General features: G+C 43.1%; 1 protein-coding gene across 3 annotated transcripts in view; it reads right to left on the bottom strand.

The window, feature by feature from the left end:
- Positions 1-17,020, bottom strand: part of EPB41L3 (erythrocyte membrane protein band 4.1 like 3) — a 192,879-nt gene extending 175,859 nt beyond the window's left edge. Inside the window, exon 1 of one of the 3 annotated variants that reach the window (XM_034762672.1) lies at positions 16,811-17,020. The gene's annotated coding sequence lies outside the window, so the exon portion shown is untranslated. Of the gene's footprint in view, positions 1-3,939; positions 4,001-16,810 lie in introns of those variants that run through there. The other 2 variants (XM_034762662.1, XM_034762663.1) reach the window with 2 other exon arrangements.
- Between the last annotated feature and the right edge of the window lie 8,451 nt (positions 17,021-25,471).

Here is a 25,471-nt window from a genome sequence, read left to right as displayed (position 1 = left end):
TCTCATCTCTTCCATCCATTTAGCCTCCCAATCCATTCCCAGTTCTCTTCCCTTCGCTTCTTTTACAACCTGTGCTCTGGTTGATTCCACACAACCACCAACTCACACATTTTCTATGACGTCACCAACACCCTTTTCCTCCCAAAACAATCTGCATCTTACATTTGCTGATATCCCAATATCGCTCTCATAGGATCTCAGAAGATTTTAGGTTCAAAGTTTTCAAATGTAACTAGCAATTCTCCATGCCTAACCTGAGACACCTTAAAGAAACCCAGTGTTCAGAAAGTGCTGAGAACCCACCATTTAAAAATGCCTTATAAAGGCATTTCAATTAGGCACAAAAAAACAAACCCAAAAACACTCTTGTATCCTGGTTTGACTACAGCTTTCACATCAGATAACCTAGAATTCTCTTCAAGATCAGACTGCAAAGAATTCTTTGACCACAAGAAAGCAAGGAGCGTACAAGATTTCAAGACAGCAGCTGAATGAGTAAAGGTTGCCAGGTGTGCCAATAGTTTGGCATGGATTTTGTGGTATATCACATTTCTGTTGTGAGAGTGTGCTTAAAGTGAACTTTATTCAGAACCACTAACTAACCATGCTGTCACCAGACATACAACACTCCCCTGCCACTTAGCTTGTTTACCAAGCCTCAGGCTCTTCTAATTGTTACATTTTTGTTATAAATGTATTATATTTTGGTGACATTCAAATATAACCAGATTGCTTTTTCTCAGCCCCAGATATAATCAAAACTACAACAATGAAAACTGGGTGAAACAAAGTTTGTCCATTTTAATCATCGTTAGTTATTACAGTACGAGGAAGCACCTCTGCCCCACAAAACAAGGTATTAAACGTTGCATCTGTATATGCAGCATATGAATGGTCAGTTATACTTTTACATTGTAAAATATTAACTAAGGTAGCCTAAAAGTAAAATGAAATACCTGCTTAAGTTTGGTAGTGAACAATATATTTCAATAGTTCTCAGACTTGAGATTTTATTAGTATGTATAGCAGAGAAAATATGCAACATATTCCTGGGCACAGGAGTCATTACTCTCTCAAGTTGATGAAGGCTTCTTAGCACATCAAAGAAGGGGAATCTGAAGCAGCTCATTTACAGAGCCCACTGCTACTCAGTTATGAAATTACCTTGCATCAGTCATGCAGAAGGCCACTTAACTGCATTTTTAGCTACATTTCTGAGGAATAACAGGTATCCATGAGAAGAAGTAGCAGTGCAACATATGTTCACCCAGCATGAAACAACATATGGAAAATGATTAAGGTCATTACCCTCCAGGACCCTGAACTCATATTACTGCTTTGAGACAAAAAGCTCTGCAGTATGAGCACAGGGTCAATAAAAAGGGATTAAAAGGCATCACTCTGGAAAGGTATGACAAATTTATTTTTTGTTAATTTTTATTAGTGAATTCTTTAAAAAGCCATGTTTGTCTTCTCCAAATGGGGTTCTTGTCCTTCATTCTCTTGCCCCCAGGCCAGCAGGGGTGGGGAGTGCCATGGATGGAACCGGTTTAGTTAGTGAAAAGGGGGAGTGACAAGCTGGGGTTCCTTAATGGTTCTGAGCAATCCCCTCTAGCTGATAAGCTCTTATAGAAGCCACAACTAACCCTCTTCTGTTGTATTAGAAGTAGCCCAGATAATCTCCCTCTGCTTCTAAGACCTAGGCATCTGAAGAGGGGATGGAAGAGAGATCTTTGGTGCATATCAGATAGAAATCAATAAGAAAGGGGGTTAATTTACAAATAACTAAATCCAACTACAATACATCAAAGAGCAGCTAATGACAAAGTCTGTGCACATTTAACAGAGAATTAAAACATCAGAACAGAAGCATCTACTCACATTTCCACACTACTTGCATTTTAGTGGGAAATCTAGAGGATACCACTTTTGAATTTTCAGTTATGTTTTATGGCTCTAATTCAGGGTAAGCATATGCTTATAGAATCATGGGACTGGAAGGGACCACAAGAGATCATCTAGTCCAGTCCCCTGCACTCATGGCAGGATTAAATATTATCTATTCTAGACCATCCCTGACAGGTGTTTTTGTAACCTGCTCTTAAAAATCTCCAATGATGGAGATTCCACAACTTCCCTAGGCAATTTATTCCAGTGCTTAACTACCCGGACAGTTATGAAGTTTTTGTCATTGCTGCAATTTAAGCCCATTGTTTCTTGTCCTATCTTCAGAGGTTAAAGAGTACAGTTTTTCTCCTCCCTCCTCCTTGTAACGACCTTTTATGTACTTGAAAACTGTTATGCCGCCTCTCAGTCTTCTCTTCTCCAGACTAAACAAACCAAATTTTTCAATCTTCCCTCATAGGTCATGTTTTCTAGACCTTTAATCATTTTTGTTGCTCTTCTCTGTGTTTTCTCCAATTTGTCCACATCTTTCCTGAAATGTGAAGTCCAGAACTGGACACAATACTCCAGTTGAGGCCTAATCAGCACTGAGTAGAGCCAAAGAATTACTTCTCGTATCTTGCTTATAAGATTCCTACTAATACATACCAGAATGATGTTTGCCTTTCTTGCAACAGTGTTATACTGTTGACTCATATTTAGCTTGTGATCCACTATAACCTCCAGATCCCTTTCTGCAGTACTTCTTCCTAGGCAGTCATTTCCCATTTTGTATGCGTGCAACTGCTCGTTCTTTCCTAAGTGGAATACTTTGCATTTGGCCTTATTGAATTTCATCCTATTTACTTCAGACCATTTCTCCAGTTTTTCCAGATCATTTTGAATTAAAATCCTATCCTCCAAAGCACTTGCATCCCCTCTCAGCTTGGTATCATCCACAAACTTTATAAGTATATTCTTTATGCCTTTATCTAAATCATTGATGATGCTCATCTCTGTTCAGATCCGAGATGCTTTCCTGAATTGTGCCCACTAATCATAAAACTCAATCTGTTCGCCCTAAATGCAAGATTCATGCTGTTGTGTCACAAATGTCTATCAAAATAAGAGTCACATGGATAATTCCAAGAGTTATGTTTAAAGCTTTCTAAAACCAAAAAACATTTTGAGTTAAGTTTTTCAAAGAGGCAACCTTATTCCTATAACAATTCTGAGTGAATATTAAGAATTCCAAACATGTTTCTGGAATGGGTCTCTTGGCTGATATGTTTGCAGCAAATGGTTTTATCTGCAGCAGTCTAACCACCTTTAACTGAAAGTCCAGAATGCTAGATGCTAGCCTCATCTGCAGAGAGAAATCATAGTTACCTTGGGATTGGTATTCTACCCTCAATTTGTGTGAAGAATATGGAGAAGCTATGCTGCATTACTTTTAAACAATCTCACAGACTAGTTGGGTTGGAAATCCTTTACACACACAGGAATGTAGTACAGTATTTAATGCAAACAAGTCAACAATGTTATATACCTCTTCTAGGGATTCATGCCACAAGCAACAGTGGTATTATGAGAAAATGAACTGATTTGCACAGTATATTTCTGAAAAGTCACACAGTGAATTAATTTTTTATTTGAATGGTTTACAGAAGCAATATTATAAACCTAGGAAACCTTAGGTGCAATCAATTATTTGTAAGCTTCATAGAATAGTTTAGAAATTATTTTCATGTCAACTATTACGCAAGAGTGATAAATACTAAAGCTCATAAAAAATTTATCATTTAACATTAAGAGGATTAATTCTATCTTCCACATCTCTGCCAATATCAAAACAGAGCTTAGGGGAAAATAGACCCAAGCCACATAAGCATCAGATTCAATAAAAGTTGCATCTTGCTTCTACACTCATGCAGTTCTTTGTGGCCCACAAACTAGAGCTCTCATTAAATCCAGTCCAAGTTTACTAATGCTCTTTTCCTTCCACTGAGAAGAGAAAAAAAAAATCAATGACTTTAAGATGATTCTAAGACTCACCCCAAAATTATCCACATTCCATGTGCCAGAGTTTCATCCAGTGTATCAGGTTCATGTTGCAGTCAGTCATAACAATTGATAAGAACAGAAAAGAAAAAGAAAAGCAATTTAGTAATTCGATAACAATGTTATTGTTTTATGTAAAAAAACAAACATTAAATTGGTTTACATTACAGAATGGTTTCTATCATTGACTAACTGGATTGAACACAGAAAAATTCTCTCCATAAAATAATCCAGTACCAAAGAAACATGATGGCATAGCTTAGCACTGAAAAAAATTAAGATTTAATAGTGATCTGTCAAAGATGAAATCATAACGAGGCTTTAGAAGAATAATGCATCTTTTACTTGTATTCTTTTCATTTGACAATTCTGGGCAGCAAAGACTGCAGCTACATGGTGCATAGAAAAGGAATGCCATTTTCACAGATAACACGCATACCTAACCCAGTGGTGGATTTAGAGTTAGTGGGGCCCTGTGCTCAGCTTCATTTTTGGGGCCCCTCCTTGGGACCCAGCCAAGAAAAAGGAATACTCTCTCCCCCGCCCCCGTTTTTCATTCTTTTTTTCTTCATCCTCCTCCTATAAGTAATAGGAAGTAAATGAAAAAGTGAGGTACCTTGATTGTTTTTGTAGTCTAACTTATTTTTCCACAGACCACTTGAAAAATCACTGAGGGTCTCGGCAGACTACTTACTGATCTTTCCAAATATTGTTTGTACCGTTAGCTATCTATTGTAAAGCACTTTGGATAAGAGCACTTTATAAATAAAAATGTAGAAAAAGTTAGAATGCCTGGTCTGGCCAGGACTTAGGGTGGGAGAGGGGGTACAGGGCTGGGGGTGCAGGGCCTGGGAGGAAGTTAGGATGCAGGAGCAGGCTGGGGGTTGGGGTACAGGGTCTGGCCAGGAGTTAGGGTGTGGGAGGTGGCTCAGGGCTGGGGCAGGGGGTTGGGGTGTGGAGCGCTTCTCTGGTTTGTAATAATCTGCCCATCAGATAGTTTTGGCCTGCCCAAATTCTTCAAACCAAGGGCTAGTCTACACAGCAGTGCTTTAAGGTGGCTAGTGTGGTCGCCTCCACGAGGGACGTAGCTCCCAGCGCTGGTGTACTGTTTACACTGGCGCTTTACAGCACTGAAACTTGCTGCGCTCAGGGGTGTGTTTTCAAGTGTCTTCAGAAAATATAAAGCACTATAATAGGTCGCATTGTCTCTATATTGGGCTCGGATCTGATCAGATCTCACAAGGTAAGCAGAATCTGGCATGATCAGTGTTTATATGTCCAAAGGACTCAAAGCACTGCAAAAAGCAGAACTGGCAATGCAAAAGGTGGTACTTTTTCCCTTTGACTTGGTGCTGAAATAATGTCCTTAATGGGGCAACAGGGAAAAAATAATCTACTGGCTCTAAGGAGACTGTAACCAGCAAACATCATTAATACTCAACACTCCTATGGATGGCAGTTGCTGAGTCACTTGTCATCCCTTCCCCCCAGTACCTCCAATGTCTACTACTATGGAAGTAAAGAATGTTGGTGTATACCAGGGTGGGGCAAACTATGGCCCAGGAACCACATCCAGCCCGCCAGACGTTTTAATCCAGCCCTCGAGCTCCCACTGGGGAGTGGGGTCTGGGACTTGCCTTGCTTCGCTTCGCACGGCTCTCAGAAGCAGGGGCATGTCCCCACTCTGGCTCCTATGTATAGGGGAAGCCAAGGAGCTCTGCACGCTGCCCCCACAGCTCCCATTGGCTGGGAACCACAGCCAATGGGAGCTGCAGGGGCAGTGCCTGCGTACAGGGCAGCGCGCAGAGCCACCTGGCCACGGCGTAGAAGCCATGGGGGGGGAGACATGCCGCTGCTTTTCGGAGCCGCTTGAGGTAAGCGCCGCTCGGAGCCTGCACCCCTGACCCCCTCCTGCACCCCAAACCCCTGATCCAGTCATGATCCCCCTCCCACCCTCCAAACACCTTGGTCCCAACCCAGAGCACCCCCAACCCCTCATCCCCACCCCAGAGCTCTCATCCCCAGCCAGAGCCCTCACCCCAACCCCCAATTTTGTGAGTATTCATGGCCCGCCATACAATTTCCATACCCAGATGTGGCCCTCAGGCCAAAAAGTTTGCTCTCCCCCCCGTGCATACAAAGGTGAGCGAAAGGAGACATGTTACAAGAAGCAAAAAGATAGCATATTAATAAATTCTTTCGACCACTTCATGCAAATGTTTTACCGCAACTCCCTTTGTATGGCCTATATCACTTGCATCCATCCACTACTTTGGCCTTGCCCATGACACTTTGCAAAAAGAGGTGTCAATTTAGTGTCTTGGCTGTATGCCAATTTGACTAAATTACAGTTTAGTACATTTTACCTACCTGGATTCCCAATGCATTTTTAACTTGAAACTGTGTTTGTCATTTCTATTCCTAAAACGCTGTTATAAAACTGCCACATTTCATCCCAGAAGTAAATACATTTAGCTGGTGGCTGAAATGAAGCAAAGCACTTTGAAGTGAAATGATATATAAATTGTAACAGATTACTACTAATCTGCCACAGGATTTGTAACATCAAGAACCAGATTTACTACCAGATTCTTGAACCCTAGATTATATGATGATAGGAGGCCATTATATTTGTATTCAATAGGCAATGGCTAGGTAGTCACACACACATGTTTCACCTTGTTCATCAGTTATTTCTTTCACAATAACTATGTTACGATCAAACACGACTCATTTTACTAGAGCCAAGAATCCTGGGTTGTTGCAGCAACAAGATTTTCTCTAACATCAGGCATTATGAACAAGTCATTCTGTCTACATTTGAACACAACCTTAACTATATCTTCACAAACAGTTTCAGCATAATAAGTAAAAGTTCTTTACATCTAAGCTCTAATTGGTATATGACCATGAGCTAACGTTAAATGTTTTACTTTCCAATCCAATAAGTATTAAAGAGAGGAATGTGTAGACAACATTGCTTAATCCATGTTTTAAGGACACAATTGCAATCTATCACCAAAAGTTGTAACGTGCCTGTGTCATGAACAGTGGTGCAGGAACAATTTTTATACTAGGTGTGTTCCAAGCAGAAACCATGTATTTGGTTATTACTACCTTAAGTCAGCGGGTGCAGCCACACACAGCCCAGCACACCAGTCATGAACCCTGAGCAAGCGACCCAAATGAAATGATTTCAACCTGCTCACGGGCTACTACATTTTCACATCAGGCTTACATTTTTTCAGGTGCAATTTTGAACTCAATTTGGACCCACAAGTGAATGACTAGGAAAAGCATGAATGAACTGTAGATGCAAAACTATGGCCACAATTTGTGGCAGGTACAAAACTGAATTCCCATTCAGGTCTATAATCAAAAGGCTACAAGTGTCAGTACATACTATTGTATCGGATATAGAACTAAGAGGTAGCCAACTGTGGCAAGAATTACTGTTTGTCTGAAGTATGTACTTCAGTGCCACTGACTGCACTGCAACACACTAAAAATGAAAGACCCTGATTGCTCACAACTCATTTTCTTAAAAATAACCCTAGAAAAATTTCCACTATAGGTTGGTTCCTGTAGTTTATGCTCCCAGAAAAAGTGACAAGACAAGTAGTTCACTATTTTCCCCCAAAGCAATCAGTGTGAGAAACCTCCCACACTTATCTTCCTTGCTTTCCACACAAAAATAAAATTAGCAAATATATTCTCAACTGTGTTCCTCCCTCCCCCCAACCACACACACACACTTACTTAACTGAGGATATATTTGCCAGCTTGCTAACCAACAAATTTTCTTAGAGAATGCCGCAGGGTGAAGGAGGAAGCAGTATTGCCAACTTTCAGAATTCTACTGATGGTCTTGTGAAAGATTTCTTATTAACTTCTGATTTCTGCCTTCAATCTTGTGACATTCTGCCCCTATCCAGAATGGCTACTGTCTACCATTACTGTCCATAGGACTGAAGCAACAGGCTGTGCTCAGCAAGAATTGTTATATCCTCTCAGCCTTTGCAAGTGAAAGCAAGACTGCCCCCTGCAAAAATGGTGGCCATTTAATCATTCTGGGAAGGCCAGACAGATGACAGGTGAGGAGACGGTAGAGGTGCAGATAAGTGGATGTGTTGGTAAACTGATCAGGAAACTGAGGAGTCAAGAAAACATGGGGAAGCAGCAGCTGACAGAGTGGTGCAGGGAAAGCGCATAGATGGTGGGAGGGATGTAGGGAGATGTGGTAGGGCAGAGAAGGAGAATGTGAGGAGAAATGGAGGGAAATAGAGGGGGCAAGTGACTTTGGGGAAGCATAGAGGGAGAATATCAGAGAGGTAGACACCTATCTTGTTTAGGTAGAGATGAAGAGGGATAGAATGGCAACTTTCCACACCCTAGGGAATAGGAATGGCTACATGGAGTCCCCACATAGTGAGCAGAGAAGCCTGCATTTCTGAGTATATAAGGCTCAGTTTTGAACCTGAGATGATCACACACAAATTTTGTATAGGCAGCTTCCCACTAAAATAAATTTAAAAAAAAAATCAGAAGGCATGTGAAAGAGACGTATTTTTTAAATTTAAAATCTGAGCCATCTCATGATTTTTGGATGCTGAGTGTTGTAAATATTGCAGAAGCAATAGAAAGTGGGAATGAAAACGTGGGCCATCACCTAGGTCACTACTACATTTTCTGCTATGCACATACCCTAAATCAAGCAGCTAGCATGTGGTAAGAAGGAGATAATTGCTCTGTAGACGTAGTCTAATGCAAGACTTTTTTTTTTTTTAAATTCTCACTGCTCTCCTTAAGTACTCTCTCCCCACCCTCACCCTCTCCATTTGTGCAAGACAACGGTTATGAAGCTGAAAGTGTTGGTTCAGCTCCAGGCAGCAATTTTAGGGTCAATTGCTTCTTCACCAGACACTGAAATCACAGTTTTTCCAGGCATTAAATTAGCTGTGAAGGTTTCAGAGGATAGTGGATTTTTATTTCCTATTTTCAGTGTGGACCCTCTACTCACAACCCACATAATTTTTTAGTCAGAAATATCTATTTTGTTTCTATGCTGGGGTCTGATTCCAATTTGCAGTCTTCATGATATAGTGCAAGTGTACTACTTGCTGCATTTCCACCCAGTCTATTTGGTGGTAAGAATTGTAACTCATACATCATGCCACAAATCCTAAATAAAGGAGTAAGTGTTCAAAGTGTTGTGCAAATTTTCAGCCATTTATTTCACACTTAAATGTTTTTGGCTGCAAGACATATATGCATGTATGATTCATCTTGGATCCATCCTAACCCATGGGTAGGAGTAAGAAAGACTTGAAATGAATCATACACCACTGAAATGCAAAAATGCCAGTCTAACACATAGTTAATACAGTACACACACACACACACACACACAGAGTATTAACTATCAGACTAATTAGGTCAGCTGCCAATGAAGAAAACAATCAGACTGCACTGCACATCTTTCAGTAATATGATATTGAAAAATACAAAGTAACTACAAGGCCCTGATCCTGAAACTTGTTTCACATGGGACTAGGGTCCAGTTGCAGGATCTGCCATTATATATTCCTATATTTTGAGAAAAGGAAGATAATGGAAATCAACAATAAATCTAAAATAATCTTCATTACTTTTATTGTCTGAGCTGCCAAAGAATGGCAAGCTTCACTATAGAACATGTTTATAATTTATTGTCATAGCTAAATTAGTAAAGACAACTTCAGAATATTAAAATAAATGGAAAAGCTTTATGCAAACAAACTTTCCTTGCCAAATAACATTAACATTTTCTGTATGTGGTGAATCTTTAGCAAATGTAAATTTTAAATAAAGTGCTAAACAATGTCAGAATAGGATGCCAATGCCTTGAAAAGAAACCAGGAACATAAGACCAGTCATACTGGGTCAGACCAAAGGTCCATCTAGCCCAGTATCCTGACTTCCGACAGTGGCCAATGCTAGGTGCCCCAGAGGGAATGAACAGAACAAGTAATCATCAAGTGATCCATCCCCTGTCGCCCATTCCCAGCTTCTGGCAAACAGAGGCTAAGGACACCATCACTACCCCTCCTAACTAACAGCCATTCATAGACCTCCATGAACTTATCTAGTTCTTTTTTTAACCCTATTATAGCCTTGGCCTTCAGAACATCCTCTGGCAAGAAGTTCCACAGGTTAACTGTGCGTTGTGTGAAAAAATACTTCCTTCTGTTTGCTTAAAGCCTGCTGCCTATTAATTTCATTTGGTGACCCCTAGTTCTCATGTTATGAGAAGGAGTAAATCACACTTCCTTATTTACTTTCTCCACACCAATCATGATTTTATAGACCTCAATCATACCCCCCGTCAGTCATCTCTTTTCCAAGCTAAAAAGTCCCAGTCTTATTAATCTCTCCTCATATGGAAGCCATTCCATACCCTTAATATTTTTTGTTGTCCTTTTGTGTATCTTTTCCAATTCCAATATATCTTTTTGAGATGGGGTGACCACATCTGCACACACTATTCAAGATGTGGGCGTACCATGGATTTAAATAGAGACAATATGGTATTTTCTGTCTTATTATCTATCTCTTTCTTATAGGAATGTAAATAATGGTTAAAAAAAGTAACCGTGTAACCAATTAAAATTTTATTGGTTACACAGTTAAATGTTTAACTGGGGAACTAGAGTTTGGATGGGGGGGGTACTGCAGCACCATCCACATTTTATGCAGGGTCCCAGCTGCTGGCCACCGCCCCCAGGTGTCCCTCCTGGCCGCTGCCCCCCGGGGAAAGCAGAGTCCTGGGTTCTGGTCAGCAGCTGAGTTTAATCGTTAACCAAAACCGATAAGTCTGATGCTTATCGCTTAACCTTTTACATCCCTACTTCCTTAATGATTCCAAACATTCTGTTCACTTTTTGGACTGCTGCTGCACATTCAACAGATGTTTTCAAAGAACGATCCACAATGACTCCAAGAACTTTTTTTTCCAGTGGTAACAGCTAATTTAGACACCATCATTTTATATGTATAGTTGGGTTTAGGTTTTCCAATGTGCATTACTTTGCATTTATCAACATTGAATTTCATCTACCATTTGGTTGCCCAGTCACCCAAGTTTTGAGAGATCCTTTTGTAGCTCTTTGCTCAAGATAGTTAAGTACCAGGCAGACTACAGTTTTGTATCATCTGCAAATTTTGCCACCTCACTCTTTACCCCTTTTTCCAGATCATTTATGAATATGTTGAATAGGACTGGTCCCAGTACAGACTCCTGGGGACACCACTATTTACCTCTCTCCATTCTGAAAATTGACCATTTATTCCTACCGTTTGTTTCCTAGCTTCCAGTTACCAATCCATGAGAGGACCTACCTTCTTACCCCATGGCAGCTTATTTTGCTTCAGAGCCTTTGGTGAGGGACCTTGTCAAAAGCTTTCTGAAAAATCTAAGTACACTATATCCACGGGAACCTCCTTGTCCACATGCTTGTGGACCCCCTCAAAGAATTCTAGTAGATTGGTGAGGCATGATTTCCCTTTACAAAAACCATGTTGACTCTTCCAACAAATTATGTTCATCTATATGTCTGACAATTTTGTTCTTTACTATAGTTTCAACCAGTTTGCCCGGTACTGAAGTCAGGATTACCAGCCTGTAATTACTGGGATCACCTCTGGAGCCCTTTTTAAAAATTGGTGTCACATTAGCTATCCTCCAGTGATTTGGTATAGAAGCTGATTTAAATGATAGTTTACAAACAACAGTTAGTAGTTCTGCAATTTCACATTTGAGTTCCTTCAAAACTCTCGGGTGAATACCATCTAGTCCTAGTGACTTATTACTGTTTAGCTTATCAATTTGTTCCAAAACCTCCTCTAATGACACCTCAATCTGTGACAGTTCCTCAGATTTGTCACCTAAAAAGAATGGCTCAGGTTTGGGAATTTCCCTCACATCCTCAGCCGTGAAGACCAATGCAACGAATTCATTTAGTTTCTCCACAATGGCCTTGAGTGCTCCTTTAGCATCTTGATTGTCCAGCGGCCCCACTGGTTGTTTAGCAGGCTTCCTGCTTCTGATGTACTTCAAAAAATTGCTATTTCTTTTTGAGTCTTTGGCTGGCTGTTCTTCAAATTCTTTTTTTGCCTTCCTAATTATATTTTTACACTTCATTTGCCAGAGTTTATGCTCCTTTCTATTTTCCTCACTAGGATTTAACTTCCCGTTTTTAAAGGATGCCCTTTTGCCTCTAACTGCTTTTTTTACTTTGTTGGTTCTCTTACTATGTTTTTTTTAATTTGTTATGGAGTGTTCTGGATATTCAAAATCTGACACAGCAGGCCATACATAGTGTAATGCTTAGTTTACCTTTCTCAAATTATACCTCAGTGACCCAAGAGAAGTCTTCACAGCTTGATATTAGGCTATCCACCTCAATTCACACATTTGAAATTTATCAGAACATTATGTAGCACAAGTGAAGGTACTCACCCAATTACATTGTCCTTCAATAAAACAAATGCAACACTGAATAAAATACTGATAATCCCAAAGTTTCCTCCATCTGCAGCTAAAAATTTCAAACCCAAATGTATTGTTTTAGTCTACAGCCACACTATCTCAGGCTGAAAGGTCATCAGATCTCACAAGCTAGGCAGGATTGCTTCTGGACGGTATTTGGCAGACCCTCCCAAAAATACCCCTGTTGGTGGTGCGTTTAAGATCCAGTAGGATCTTACCACTGAGTCAGCCCTCAAACAATACTCTAGCACGATGTTAGGTGGCACTATGCAATCAAAGGGCTCATCTTTCTGACAGAATTTAAACCAATGCTCCAGTTGTCATTAAACTCTGCAAGAGCAGATTTATTAGCCTCAGTGCTCAGGCCCAATGTCAGCTTAGGTCATTATATTCTGCCTGCATACCTTTCCCCTACAGTTTCAATATTTTCCCTCAGTTCTTGTCCTAAGCTGCTGCATAGTGTTGCGGTGAGCTCTGAAACTACTGCTGCATTCCTCTCCAGAGATGGCAGCATTTCAGTAGATGAAGTGATTCCTGCATACAATTTATAAAGAACTCTGAAGTATTTTTTGAATGGAAGAAATATACTGTATAAAATGTAGGATAATAATAAATTTAAAAACAGAGCTGTCATCAGGCTTTAGCACACCAAACTAGCTTTTAGTTAGTCTTAATAACCTGGGGCTTCTGAAGGTGTGCATAAATGGTCAGAAGCAAATTCTTCCTAGACTATTAGTAAGACAAAGGCTGTCTCAATTGACAGAGGCAGTGTTGATTTTCCTTAGATTTAAAATGCAATCTGATTTCATCTCTAATTTAGAGGTCATGATAATTTGTGCATTCTCAATATATCCATTCTTCAAATAGGTACTGCCACTAGTAAACAAACCAAAAATACCCCCCTCCACCTAAATGCATCACCCATCTCTATACTCTCTTTAGAGAATCAGTTTTAGTTTTAGAAGCATCAATCTAAAAATGTCAGTTCTGTGTGCAGCATTTCCATTCCAAGTACAAGAACGCCGCACATCAGATTGAAAGATTCCTTTTTAAGGTCATTCCATGTTCCAGAACTTCATAACAAACTTACTGGAATGACAGATAAGGTTATGTTAGATAACAAAGCGCCTTCATAAGCTTGTCCTAGGCAACAGTGTGCAGCCAATGTTCGAACAAGGGGCTCCGACAAAATTTTCCCTCTTAGAGTCTGTAATAAATCTCATGCTGGAGGATATGTTGTTGCAGTAAGGATGGGGGAAGGTTGTGGAAATCAATTAATCTGTTTTCCTATGTTCCTCTCACAATTACAACCAAGGGAAAATAAGACCATTTGGCAAACAACCTTATATTAAGTGCATTTGCTGGAAGTGGTCATACTTCGTTCCTGAAAAAAAATAATGGAATGCACAGTATTTATAGAAGAGTGCAGGGCTCAGCTTGTGTGATCTCACATCGGAATGCCAGTGGGAAGTCGGAGGAAAAAGGGGAACATTCCATAGAAAAATGTTCTTAAAACACCTGATATTTGCATTCTAATAAAAAAGTTTGTTCTACAGAAGTACTTTTAAAAAAAAAAAATTACAAAACCAAAAAGTTTTGCATGTTAAAAAATCTCAATGCTAGAGTGGGCATCATTTTCAAATCAAGAGCAGCAATGCCTGAGCTAAAGTATCCACACAATAGTAGAGAGGGACTATACATGAAGAGGAGTTAATCATACATTGGAATTATATGGTATTTGTATTACTATGAAAGACGCATGTATCTGATCAAAAGGATGAGCAAGTGTTAGATTTTTCATGTAACAGAAATGGAAGCTGACCCATAATCAACTTTAAAAAAAAAAAAAAAAAAAGGGCTAGGGCTTTCCTTTAAAAAAAAAAAAATACAGACTATTACCACTTGCATTAGGAGAGTAGCCCCACCTCCACAGAGATACATAGTGGCATCTAGGGATTCTTTTTCCATTATGCTGCCAGAGGCAAAAGCTTGCCACCAGACACAAATGCCAATATCAGGTGTTAAAATAGCCCTTACAAATCAAATACCTGTGGGAAAGCATTTTGAACAACACTTGAGTCCTATTCTGTCAGGAAAAGTTAGAAAAATGGCTTCCCAATGCTGAACTGTACACAAAATGCAGAGTTCTAAATGCTCAAATTATTGTATTGAGTCCTACAATATCTTTCACAACTCACATGTCTTTCAAAATGCTTCTAAAAATCAGCACTGTCCCTAAAAACTCATTCCTGACACAGTGGAAGTGAAGATTTTTAGAATCATGTTGTTCATTCTATTTATCCATTCATATTCCTATGTATGTATCTTATTTTCATGTTAGGACATTTCCAATATTTATAGCGGGTAATTAGAATTTAACATGGAGTATAAATAATATATTTTGTAAGAAAAATAGCAGAGAAATAGGCAAAACAAAAATCAGTAAGTACATAGCTTTCATCTAATCCTGAAGACTGCATCCACTCTGCCAGTTTAACCCACAAAGCTTGCAGCTCATTAGGAAATGCAACTTTTGTAGTCTTCTCAAAAGCGGAGGTCCTCCAAATTAGCTTAAATATTCAGTAAATAAATAACTTTTTAGACAATTTAAAATTGTGTTCCTTATAGCACCTTGTAGTCCTGGGTCCAAGTCACCTGTACAATGTGGGCTCTTTTTATCAGTCAAGAAGAATGCATGTGGTAATATCAGCATCATGCACTCAGACAATGAATTGTTTGTATAATGCTGCTAAAACCTCCAGCAAGCTCCCGTCACTGACAAAACCCACCTTGACTCTGCTGACTCAGTGTTTAACTTTGTACTCTGATCTCTGCTAGTCATCAGTGCGCTACAACCTCCCGCCTGTGGCTATTTAAGGCTCGCTGTGTGTCTGGAAACGACAACTTTCAGCAGATTCCCAGCCCTTCCCTTTAAACGCATCTGAACGACCCGCGCCTCCTTTTAACCACAATGAAATGAAACCGCCCAGCCACTAATAGCTCGATAAGTTTCATCGTCTCAGCAATGCGCTCGGACAATCAGCAAGTCCATTAGTTTAGGCAACGTGCCCAGTAAGGTCACAGAACCCCTACAAGATCGTTGTCTTCCCAAGGAGGAAAGAGCACAAACGCTCTTGAAAACAAGTCCGATCCCAAAGCGATTTTACTAAAGAAGAACGTTAATTGCTGCTGAGTTTACGGAGAGAACGTTTAGCACACACCCTCCCTCCAGCCGCCCTATGCTAATAATAGCTGGAGATGTAAATAGCCACCTACAATCCCCTACATTATATCCATTAAAGCCTTCCACGGTTCCTTCAATTAGGATACATTATAAAAACGGGGGAGCGGCATTCCCCAGAGCCAAGGGATTTCAAAGACTCTTACAGCAGTAGACAGTTGCTGAATGATAAGGTTTCCCCACCGTACAGCCATGACTGGCAGCATGCAGAACGCTACAGCCTAATCTTCTGCAAAGAATCAGAGCCTTCAAAATAAGAGCTCACAAGCTTCCAGAGCAGGATCTTGGGAGCAATGAAGTCAATGACCAAACAAACTACCACTGGAGCAAACTTGCGCTTGGTTGGAGGAGCTGGCCCATGGTGGGCTTCAGTGGGAACAGGATCGGGACCCTCTCACCTTTGCGCTTTGGAAGCGGAGAAAGGAGTCAAAGAGGGGAAGGAGGATCGCGCTCCGCGCCCGTCGCTCCCCGCAGCAGCTGACAGCATTGGAGAGAAGCAGACAGCAGGCGCGCTTGCAGTTCAACTCCTACTGATAGTGAAGAGACAAGCCCCAAAGCAACTCGAAACTACATATTAGCGGGGGAGCGAGAGAAAAGCCTGGGTTTGCACAGAAGGGAAAATCAAAGCAATGAAGTCAGCCGGCTGCTGAAAGCTGCCAGTTAACCGCTCAGAGCCCAGCTTAGAGGATCACACAGCTCCTGCAGCCCCGTGCCCGAGAGAAGACGCGCTTCACAGAGCCGCTCTGCTGCATGTCAGCCCGTTGCCACTGCAGTCTAGTGTGCGTGAGATTTTATACCCGCTCCGAGCAGCTGTTTTAACCTATGGCTCCGCAGGGCAACGCACGGGCAGATATTTCCATGGGCAGGGATGAAGTCCGCGCCTGGCATCCCCCCAGCTGAACAGACTGGGGAAGGCAGGCAGGCAGGGAAGCAGAAGGAGCCGATGTCCATCAGCCTTTCCCACTGACCTCAAGCCAAGGACAGCAGAGCGGTTCCTTCTGCGCATCGTTATCCGGCGCTGGCCGGGGCGTGCAGAAACAACAGGGGCTCAGCAGGGCAAGGAGCAGGCGAAGGGGGAAGAAACTGAGGCACCTCACCTGAGCCCTCCGAGGGAACAGCTCCTCCTGCCGCTCCGGACGATGCGCCCCTTTGCCCCTTTCTCCAGGACACGGGCACAGGGGAGCCCCGGCTGCAGCTCAGCACCCGGGAGGAGGCGCGCGCGCTCTCCCGCCGACCCCGGCTGCTTTGACGCGCTCTGCACCCAACCCGGCGGGAGCCGGAAAGAGTCGAGCTGCGGCACCACCAACTTCCCACCTGCAGCGCTCGCCGGGCTGAGAGTCAGCCCCGCCCGAGCCCGTCACGCCGGCCCCGCCCCGCTCGCCCACCGCGCCTCCCCATTGGTGCGCCCTCCGCTCCCAGCCCTCCCTCCCTGCTGTGCGCAGCCCACGCCCAACCTGTGCTGCCACCGCTCTCTGCAGCAGAGGTGTTGGGATGTGGGTGAGCGCGGGCTTCGGGGAATTGCTGCTTGCATGACTCACGGCTCTGCCCAGGCAGCCAAAGAGGAATGAATTTGCAAATATGGATGGGATGGGATGGGATGGGATGGGGAGAGGGTTTGGACAGAGGGTCCTGATCTCATTTACACTGGTGTAATCCTGAGGCGCTGTTCTGCATTTACACCCAAGTGCAGAGCCCATGCTAGCCCATTGGGGACCCTAAGCAGGAATATTTTGGAGGACTCTCCCCTGCACACAACACATACTAAATTAATAGGGGGGGCCTCTGGAACTGTTTGCGGCCCTGACCAATTGCACAGTCTGCTTAAGAAGCCTAATGCCAGCTCTCCTCGTGTGAAATCAGAATCTAGTTCCAGGCTGCTCAGAACTTTACAGCTCTGAGGATACTTAGACTAATTGTATCATATCAGGAAAATGATGGGGACACTTCCCCACACTCCTCCCATCCCTTTTCTCATTTCTTAGTGATAATGTTCTGGAGTAGAGTGGCCAGGCCTGTTTTAATCTGATTGACTAGACAGGCCCTTCTAGAAAAATCACATTAGAGGACTGGAGGCTGTATAAACTTCACCTCCCACGCCTTTCTAGAAATTGTAAAAGATATGCATGAAAATGCAGTGACAGACTTCCAGGCATCATTTTTCTCTCTACAAGGAGTAGAAAACAAAGGGAAAACAATACCGGAGCTATTGCATCATCTAGTGCTATCTTCCTCAGCTAAGCATGTTAGGGACCAATCTCAGCAGTAATGATAGAAATGATCTGATCTTGGCCTCAGCAGCATAACATAAAATAGTTTAATACAATTAGTAATGTTGTAGAGAGAGAATAATGATTCATGCAGTAAACAGGGATCCAGTAATTGACCCAGGGAAGTCACCTTTCAACTGTTAATCGGGAGGACTGGTGCTATGTAACTGGGCCTTGTATTTAGTGGGAAAATGTATGGCTTGAAAATCCCAGCTTTTCCCCCATCCCCCCCCCTTCCCTCAGCAGTCCTGCTTAAGCCCTTCTTTTGTCCAAATTATGGGTAGTCCTAGGTGCATAAAAGCACTTTGAGATTAGGAGGAGAAGGATAAATGGAAGAGGTCAGGGAGAGAAAAGAGGACACAACTGTAGCCATGCAGCCCTTGAGTCTGAGGGCAGCTTATGGTCCACAAATATATGTTAAAAAACCCTAACCAAACAAAAACCCGTACTATATTCTGCAGCAATCACCCAGAACATGAAGTCATTCTAATGTTCTGGATCAGTAATAATGTAGCTCCCTAAGATCTAAATTGTTCCCCACTCTACAGAGGTGCATGAGGTAGGGGAATAGTCACAAGTCACTTCCTCCGCTCTGGTCAAAATGAGAATCATTGCATTCATGAAGCACAAGGATGGTGCAGTGCCTGTGTCCATGGTGGTACTAGCCTCTTAAAGGGGTAGAGGCAATGCCTTCCACCTTCCCTCATGGAGCACCCACTTTCAGAGTTTGTAGCAGCAGGTGCACTCTAGCTCCTGGAAGCATTAGGTCTGTCTCAGGTATGCCTACAAAAGCTCCTGCTGCAGCTTTGGGTTTTAATTCTCCTATGCACACATATGGACTCGCCCCTGCAGCACCTCCTGCTGGTCATCCATGGGAATTAGCTCTTCAGCCATTGGAGCACCCCCTGCAGGCTGGTGATCCACCTTACAGCTGGTCCCCATGTCCCTCCCAGGACCCCACTGCCTCTTTCTCTGGGCTGCTACCCCCCTGGCAGTACCCCCACACTCTGGGTCTCCCCTCCCAGGGGAACTCCCACCCTCTATCCCCACTTCACCTTAGTCTTGGCTACTGCCCAGTCTTCATTTAGCCCCCATTCACTGGGACAGACTGCAGTATGAGCCACTCATCACAGGCAAAGATGTTTGGACCTACTGCTTCTGCCTATCCATGGGCTGCCTCCTGCAACCCAAGTGCCCCATTGGCATTACCCTAGGCCTACAACCTGGGGCATTCCTAGGCTAGAGCTCCCTTGGCCTTTCCCTATCCCAACTCCACTCTGGGCACTTGGTTAAGCTCCCTGCAGCCAGACCCTTCTCTCTCTGCACACAAAGGGAGACTACTGAGCTCTTCGCTCCCAGCCTTTTTATACAGGCCAGCTGTGGCCTGACTGGGGTGTGGCCCAGCTGCGGCAGCTTCCCCAATCAGCCCAGCTTTTAGAGCTGAAGCCTTCTGCAGGGCTACTTTCAAGCTCTTCCAGGCAGGAGCAGTATCCACCCCGCTACCCCCTACAACAGAGGCTGTTGCTTAAAACTGTCTGTAACTCTAAGATGCAGAGAATGTATATGCTGGAGATCGTTGTATAGGGAAGGGTAACTAGCCCAGTAGCAAAGACTTAGGAACCATTGCTCTATAGGGCAAGACTGTTTCATGATAAGCTAAGAAAGATGTTCTTAGGCTGGCTCAGCCAGGTTATCTTAGTCTCAAATGTAGTTCTGTGTCAAGAAAGGCTGCTGGTTGTCTGCATTTTTTTTTTCCTAGGCAGGAAACATCCCAGATTAGAGTCTGATATAATGGATTAAGATGAGCCAGAGAGAAAGAATTTAGTAAATAGCTGGGTTATAGCAATGCCTTCATTCTTTCTGTTGCTTGGCAGAATTTACATGGAAACTAATGTTACAGTTCTACACTGGGATGCACAAACATAGACACTTGTGTGTATATGTAGGGGGCCAGTAAAATCAATAGGTCTCTGCAGAAGGTCTTAGCAGCAGGACTGGGACCTAAGAGAATAGACCAGTTTAAATTCCCAGACTGAGGTCAGGCATAGGTTCTCAGGTACTGTGATGAGCCAGGTATAAATATCTAGATGAGATTAATGTGCATGATTTTTAAAGTCGGTTTGCATTTCCTTTCTGATTACCAGCCAACTGGCTTTGGTGTCCCATTTGGCTGAACAATAGGATTTTTCTTTTCCTCAGCTGCTTCATAGTAGACAGAAACCAGAATATGCATAGGTAGCCTTCAGGTACTATGACACACACCAGCCGTATTGAGAGAGACGGGGGCGGGGGAGCCTACAACAGATTAGAGAACTAGACCTAGATCTTCTACTGGCATAAATCAGCCTTGCCCCATTAGATTAAACACACAGCTGTGCAGATTTACACTAGCTTCAGTGGGGAGGACGTGGCGGTACATCAGAGTAGCAGGAGCAGTTTAGGCCTGTGGTAAAGGAAGTGGCCAGGGGCCTTTAACTGGGAAGATCTGAAAGAATCAAGAAAACTGTTGTACAGAGGAGACTAGAAGCAGAAAGAGGGCTATCAGGGAAAGCAGTTGTTATGTAAGTACTATTAGGAGAAGCTGGCTTTAGGGAACTGCAGGGCAATAGTCTGATAAAATTTATTGGAAAAAAGGCTGACTCATGCTGGTGTGGGAAAAAGGCCTCTGCCAGTCACAGTTGTGGAGGCATTAAAGGCCCTAATAGTGAGGAGTTCTAAAAATATTCATTGGAATGGTCAGGATGCTTGCTAAGAGAAATCTGACTTTTTGTGCTTTTAGTTTTGCCAAGACATTGTACTCCTCAGGAACTGAGTGTATTTAAGGGCAGGTTTAAAAAAAAAAAAAGTTAATCTGTAACAGTGTGGCACCCACCTCTCACAAGTGTCTATTCTGGACAGGTGGGCCTGCAGTCTTCAAATAGTCCTGGCCCTGATACTGGACCATACCCCCAGAGCTTCCTCCCTAGAGGCAATGGTTCTGCCCTCTTGATCTACTCTGGCCTCAACTCTCCAGTTGGGCCACTAAGTAGTTCAGTTACCCTTTTGTGGGGTTTAAATCACTGTCCAATTGTAAGCCAGTTCCCTAGTGGCCTATGGGGGACCCAGGCCCACCCACTACTGCAGGTCCTAGCCCGGGAACCCTAAGAATGACAGCTACACACCACCATGTTCCTTTAACAAAACTGGCTTCAGTTCTCTGGGCCACTTTCCCAATGCTTCACCCTTACGCAGGGCTCACCTAAATTCAGGCCCAGCAGCCAGCTAGGAGTTCTCTCTCACTCCCTACCAGTACTGAAAAAAGAAGAACAGGAGTACTTGTGGCACCTTAGAGACTAACAAATTTATTAGAGCATAAGCTTTCGTGGACTACAGCCCACTTCTTCGGATGCATATAGAATGGAACATATAATGAGGAGATATATATACACACATACAGAGAGCATAAACAGGTGGGAGTTGTCTTACCAACTCTGAGAGGCCAATTAATTAAGAGAAAAAAAAAACTTTTGAAGTTTACCAGTACTGAGCTATCCATGGTGCTGCAGTTCCCATTGGCCAGTCAGGAGCACCATTTCTATTCTTCTAGCTCTAGCAAGGAACTGACTGTTTCTTGTGCTGCAGCTCCTTTTATATGGCCCTTCTGGGCCCTTATTGGCTGCTCCCTGCAGCCATTGTAAGCTGCTTGGAGGACTCCTCTACTGCTGCTTTCCTGGGACAAGTGTGGTAGGACACTGAGGCATCCAGCAAGGAGCCTCTGGGCCTAGTCCACCTCATCACATCACCCTATTCTAGCATTCCAGACAAGTCTTTCCAACTAATGGTCCAATTGGTAGATATTTAATACATATTTACATAATAGATTGTAATTGATCTGAAACCATTTTAATATGTATTGTTTAGTATGAACATATTATAAAGCTGGAATGTGTTTCTAAAATAAAAAATTTCACAAAGACTACATTAAAGTATCATCAATATGATCTACACTAACTTAGCAAGGCATCTTGCAGTAATGTTTGATATGAAGGAGAGAGCTTGTGACAGGAAGGGCATTCATGTTGTTTGTGATGTAAACCCCCAAAAGCCATGCAGAATGTGATATCTTAAGCACAATGCGGTGCATGAAGGGAGGTATTTACAACATAATTCTACAAGGCCATTTATACTAGAAAAGGGTGTTATCTGACAGTTGAAAATTGCAGCCAAGCATCACTTATTCCTGCAGTGGTTTGGTGTGTCCACAGTGAGCCGTTCTGGTTTGGGTAAATAAATCCACTGAAATGTCTGTTCGTGGCACTTCAGCCAACCATGGCTACATTAGTATATTAAAGCACTTATCCCACAGTTCTCTGCACAGTTCCCCAGAACTTGGATGAATACATTTTGTTATAGTAAATTCAAAAGGTACATTATATATTGTTCCTTTTGACCCAAGGAGGTAGCTGATATTTGGGGTCTTGTGGGTTGTTTCCATTAGGAGCAGAAATTGATGATAGCCAAGTATAAGGCAATTCTGTTTATTTATAAAGATACACAAAGCTCTGTTTCCCTTTACATAATAGGATCAAGTGACAAGGGAGTTTTCTTGCTCCCAATTCTAAGCTTTTTTCCCCAGCCAGAACTTTGCTGAAAAAGCTCTGTTGGCTTTTGCTCAGGTCCACACTTCCAGTGCTTCTCTTGCTGTCTCCTGGGTGTTTCAGCCATCCTAGCTGTTTCTGACTCAGATCCACACAGCTCCACCCAAATCAATCCCCCACTCTCAGTAGGGACATTTAGCTGTTCCTTCAGCTGGCCTGAATAAGCAGCATCTATCACACCAATAGCCTCAACAAGATCTGACTAGCCATCAATTAAAGACATGCTTGCTGGGAGCCACCCAACCTCCATCATATAATTACACACAAAAAACTACATAGAAGAACATCAAGAGTATGTCTACACAGCTTCTGGGAGGGTGCTTCCCAGGAAAGGTAGACAGACATGTACTAGCTCTACTCAAGCTAGTATGCTAAAATGTGGCTGTAACAGCATAGGTGGCAGCATGAGCTAACCCACCTAAGTATTGTCAGCAAACAGAGCTTGCAGCAAATCCAGTCTCCAAGCAGCCCAATGGCTACAACTGGCCAGTAGCGGGCTGCCTGATTGGCAGGAAGAGTCAGCAGACCAGTTCTTAAGCCCAGCAGCAGTCTGGGGGCTGCTCAAAGCATTTGCCCAGGATCGTGATAGCTTCTGTGCTTGCTTGGTCCTAGTCCTGTCCCTGCTTTGAACCCAGCCTTGCCTGTGCCATGCCTTGCTCTAGGTAACCCAAGTCTGAACCTGGGCTCTATTCCTGGCTACTGACTCCTGCTCTTAGCACTAGGCATAACTGCCCACATCCTGACAGTTTGATCAGCCCTAAAACAATCAACCATAAAGGAACTAGAGCTGATATGGTGACCAGAGATCCCTACAAAGGCCCAATATCTCTGTGAGGGAGAAAGTGGGAGTCCTATAGATCTTGCGAGGCTAGGTTGCCATCCTCCAGGTGCAGAACGCAGTCCTGCAAGCTTAAGTTGCATGACCTTCAGCTCTGACTGCAGTTCCCCATGAGCCCAAGCTTCCCCTGCCTGACAAGTTTGATGGTGATTATGACAAATTTCATGGGTTCCTAAATCAGGTCAGCTCTCATTTTTGCTATGCCTGCAATCCCAAATGGGATAAGTTACTGGGGAGGCCCTGATTTGGCATTTCTGCACCAGGTAAAATCATGCCTGATTCTGGGACAATTTGAGGACTTTGTTCAAGCAATGGTGGTGATCTTCAATGACCCAAGTTACTAGTATATGGCGAAAGCCATGCTTCAGGTGTTGTGTCAGGGACGATGGCCAGTTGCTAAATATGCAGTGGAGTTCTGACCATTTGGTAGAAGACCTGAATGGAACAAGGCTATCCAGCATTATTTCCGACTTGGTCTAAATGATGATAGTAATGATGAACTGGAGGGGTGGAATCACTGACCAGCATGGATGCCTTAGTCAACTTAGGAATCAAGATCAACAACTGCCTGACCAAACACTGTGAAGAAAAAATTGGTCCTCCCGACTTTCACCAGCCCTGCCAGTTCCATTGCCGCTCCTCCCCAGCAGTCCACACCAACGCTTGTCCACCAGTACCCTGCTTATGGCCAATCAGCATCCGACACATCTCCAACTTCATCTCTGGCTCTGGCACTCTGCGATGCCTGATACCACTCTAGAAGTGCTGGTGGACTAGGATGCTCAGGCAGTTTAATGGATCTGGAGTTCTCCTGAGCACACAGGACTCTCATCCAGTGTAAGGACCCTGCCCTGAGTTAGTGGATTCTATAGAAGAGTCACTTGTCTCACTGGGACCAGTCACCCACCAGATGGCTCCCTTAGAGATAACTACCCATTGAGGCCTCTGAGGCCTTCCAATTTGGGCTAATTCATGCACCATATTCACTGCTTTGCCTTAGCATTGGCTAGCTCATTGCCCACAACACATACATCTACTGGCAATCAGCCATGACATGCTTTGACTCCTGTCTTGCCAACAATCCTGTTTTCTTGAAAGCTGACTGGGGCCCAACAACCTTTTATACCTTATTAGGTACTCCAAAGAATTCAGAGAAGTGAAAAGGATCCAAAGGCAACCCAAGCAACTTCCACAAACCACCCCAACATCCCCAGGGATTTCTGTTAAATATCAACACAATGCTGATGTGTTGGCAAAAGAAAGCTGATACCCTACTGCCCTATCAACCTCCAGCTGGAAGCAGAGGTTCTCTTCAGGTGTATTTACTCCCTTTCAGAACTTCAGGCCCTCCAGAGCTAACCAATAGAAAGGGTTCATTCCCCCCTCTATGTCCCCAGTGGGGGCCCTGGTCATCTTCATGGTGAAGAAAGGTGGATCCCTATGGCCTTGTGTGTACTACTGAGCTCTGAACAAGATTGCAGTCTGAAATGGTTACCTCTTACCACATATTAATGAGCTGTTTGAAAGACTCCGCTGACAAGATCTTCACAAAGTTGGACCTCCTTGGTGCTTATAACTGGGTGAGGGTTCAGGAAGGAGACAAATGGAAAACTGCCTTCCATACCCTATATGGCCACTTTGAGTTTTTGGTTTTGCCATTTGGGCAGTCCAACATCCTGGCAACCTTCCAGCATTTTATAAATGACATATTCAGAATATGCTGGACCAATGTGTAATCATTTACCTGAATGATTTCCTAATTTTCTCTGAAAGTCTAGCCCTCCACAATCATCATGTATGCTCTGATGTGGCGAAACTTCATCAAAACCATCTCCACTTGAAGTTCAAGGAATGTGGGTTTGATAAAGAAACAGTGGAATTCTTGCTACATCTTGTCTCACCCAATGGACTTAGCATGGACTGGTTCAAGGTGGTGGCAATTCCCACTGGCCCACACCCGAGGTGCAGAGATTCCTGTGGTTCACAAATGTCTACAGGCAATTTATTAAAGGATTC

The sequence above is a fragment of the Trachemys scripta genome, chromosome 2 (assembly GCF_013100865.1).
Source record: "Trachemys scripta elegans isolate TJP31775 chromosome 2, CAS_Tse_1.0, whole genome shotgun sequence".
Taxonomy (NCBI): Eukaryota; Metazoa; Chordata; order Testudines; family Emydidae; genus Trachemys; species Trachemys scripta.
Note: the sequence above shows the minus strand (reverse complement) of the source record. Positions and strands in the feature narration are given on the sequence as shown.